Below are 3,672 nucleotides of genomic sequence, written 5' to 3' on the forward strand. Positions count from 1 at the left end.
CATCTTTTATCACTGGTCTTACATCAGGGTACAACTTGTTAGCTAAACAACTGATTTTTTTATTTAGTTTAAATAATTTATGAAAAATTGGCCAGACACCCAGTATGAAGTCTTTAGACCACATAGCTAGTCTAAATTTTTCCTACTCAACAATGGAGAAGGTAACCAATAAAATTGGTAGGAAAATTGAATAACAGGATGAAGAAAAAGGAACTTAGACTCATATTTTGTATCATCTAAAATAAATTCCAAATCAGTGATCTAAATTTAAAAACATATACATCATAGAAAAGTTGGAAGAAAATGAAATTATAGATATCACAATTGTGAAAAAGAAGAAAATTGTTAAAATGGAAAAAAATTATAGACAAAAGCAGATCGGTTTGATCACAGAAAACAGATCTTGTACAAAAAATCATCCACAATAAAAACCAGTGGAAAAAATGTGTTGCAAATGTTTTTTGATAAAAATGAGACATACAAAATCTATGAAGAATTAATGCAAATTTGTAAGAGTAAATCCCTAAATGGTCAAGGGGTGTATGGATGGGAAGTTCTTATAAGGAATCTAAATTATTAACCACCACCAGAAAAATTCTTAAAACTCACTAGTAGAGAAATATACATTAACATTTTTTTGTACCAGACTTGTAATTTAATTGGTATAGGAAATTCCCCATAAGGAAACTCCACACCAATGCAGGTCAGCACCTTCTTTGCAACTAACAGTTTTCAAGAGTTGTCTAGGCTACTGAGAGGTCAAGTCACCGCCTAGGGTCACATGACAGTATGTGCCAGAGGCAGGCCTTGAACAAAGGTCTTCCTGACTTGAAGGCCAACTCTCTATCCATTATGCCATGCTGCCTCTGCTGCACAATCTTATTAAATTGGCAAAAATAGTTATAAAATTCAGCGATGGTAGGGGCAATGGAGAAAGCCTGGGGGAAGCTGTGAATTGGTGTAAACTTGTATATGGCGATATGTGAACATCAAAACTTCACAAAATCTGAGTTGGAAGGGACCTCAGAGGCCTTTTACTGCAGTCCATATTTGAAATTCCATCTATAACATGCCAGTTGAATGTAAGCTTCTTACAGGCAAGAGCTGGGTCTTTTTTGTCTTTGTATCCCCAGTGCCTTGCATGTAGTAGATACTTAATGTTTGTCTTCCTTCAGAGGATTTGAGGTTAATTTGGATATTTATAATAGTCAGAATGGTTTGACTGCTCGAAGTTGTTCTTAAAACAATACTGCTGTTACTATATATGTCCTCTTGGTTCTGATAATTTCACTCTTTATTATTTCATGGAAGTCTCTCCGGGCTCTTCTAAACTCATTGAGCACTACTCCAGATCACTATTGATTAGAGAAATGCAAATCAAAACAACTCTGAGGTACTGCATCATAATTATCAGATTGGCTAACATGACAAAATAGGAAAATGATAAATGTTGGAGATGTGGGAAAATTGGGACACTAATGCATTGTTGGTGGAATTGTGAATTGATCCAACCATTATGGAAAGCAATTTGGAACTATGCCCAAAGGGCCATAAAACTATACATGCCCTTTGACCCAGCAATACCATTTCTAGGTCTGTATCCCAAAGAAATCATAAAAATGGAACAAGGACCCACATGTACAAAAAATATTTATAGTATTGTGGTGGCCAAGAATTGGAAATTGAGGGGATGTCCATCAACTGAAGAATGGCTGAACAAATTATGGTATATTAATATAATGGAATATTATTGTGCTCTAAGAAATGACGAGCAGGAGGACTTCAGAAAAACCTGGGAAGACTTATATGAACTGATGCTGAGTGAAGTGAGCAGAACCAGGAGAATATTGTACACAGTAACAGCAACACTGTTCGATGATTTTGATAGACTTAGCTCTTAGCAATGCAAGGATCTAAGACAACTCCAAAAGACTCATGATGCAAAATGCTATCCACATCCAGAAAAAGAACCATGGAGTCTGAATGCAGATTGAAGAATACCATTTGCTCTTTTATTTTTGTTTCTTCTTTCTCAGGGTTCCTCCCATTGGTTCTAATTCTTCTTTACAACATGACTAATGTGAAATTTATATGAATTTATATCATATTATATCAGACTGCCTGCTGTCTTGGGGTGGGGGGAGAGGAGGGAGGGGGAAAAAATTTGGAACTCGAGATTTTATGAAAGTAAATGTTGAAAACTAAAAATAAATTAATTGAAAAAATAAAATAAAATCATTGAGCTCATCATTTCTTATACTGGAATAATATTCCATCATAAACATATACCACAATTTGTTTAGCCATTCCCCAACTGACAGGCATCCCCACAGTTTCCAGTTCTTTGCCACCACAAAGAGAGCTGCTATAAATATTTTAGAATATATAGGTTCTTTTCCATTTTCCCTAATCCTCTTGGGAAACAGACCTAATAGTGGTATGGTCAAAGCTATAGGCCATTAAAGATTTTTCACTCATTTCTTAACACTTCTACCCAATCTATCTTTTGACCTTACTAACTGAAACCAATCTTGCCAAGATTACCAAAGAGCTCTTAATTGCACAATCTAATAGCCCCTTCTGAGTCTTAATCCTTATTAATGATATGGTAGATAGAAGGATGGCCTCAATCAGGAATACCTGGGTTAAATTTCCCCCTGACAAAAACTGGCAGTCACTTAACCAGTATCCCAGGAAGATCTTTTATTAATGTCCTTCCTCAAAGGTGGTGCTCAAAATCGAACACAGTATGCCATATTAAGTAAATGTAAGAAAATTTAAGGCACTAATTTAGGACAGAAGTTGTAGAACTCATGTTAAGTCTATGCCAAATGACTAGAAAATTGTGACAATGTTACAAAAATAAGTTTCCTGTGCTGGTGATTTAGGACTTTTTGTATCTCACTCTGGAGTCCTGGAGACTATGTTACAGATTTGTCATGATTTAACACCACAAATGGATCTTTGAATTCTCTTTCCATTAGATAAACATACTGTTCTCATTTGCAACTTTGTAATGTACCTAGCTGTATAGAGATCACCATTTAGAACCTCTGTAGAATCCCCTTGGTAAGGCATAAAACTCAGTCTAATGTCACTGCATTTTTGGAAAGCGTAGGGATTCCAAGCCAGTCAAAAATGCTCTGTACAGTGGTCTAAAATATTAACAAATATAGTTCTAATAGATATAATCATTAAAACATAACAGAGACCAGCTCTTAAATAATGTGTTGAATTCAAAAATTTCATTTGGTCTGACACTATACTGATAAAGCCTAGTGGTTTGAGTTGGACAAAGAAAAAGTATATACATTTGATCTCATGTGTTCTAGGATGTTGCTATGAATTAAGAAACAGGGCAAATATATCCTTGCATATGTATATATTAAATAAATGAGTCCCTACCTTAGAGTGGGAAGGGGTGGGGAAGTGGGATATATGCTAGTCTCCAAAAGAATTTGGACCTTGACTCAAAACTTCTATGTGGCCTCTATATTGTAAATTCTCTAAGTCTCTATGAGCAGAAAAGGACCCCTTATCTTTATGTGGTAAATTTCAGGAAGCAATACCTAAAGACCAGATTAGACATGTGACTTCAATTCTTCATTTTGAATGAGGGGAGACTTGAAACTTAAGTAATTTCTCACTAATTTCAAATCATGACACGTAGGC

The sequence above is a fragment of the Phascolarctos cinereus genome, unplaced genomic scaffold, assembly GCF_003287225.1.
Source record: "Phascolarctos cinereus isolate Bilbo 61053 unplaced genomic scaffold, phaCin_HiC Scaffold_2;HRSCAF=192, whole genome shotgun sequence".
In the NCBI taxonomy this organism is placed as follows: domain Eukaryota; kingdom Metazoa; phylum Chordata; class Mammalia; order Diprotodontia; family Phascolarctidae; genus Phascolarctos; species Phascolarctos cinereus.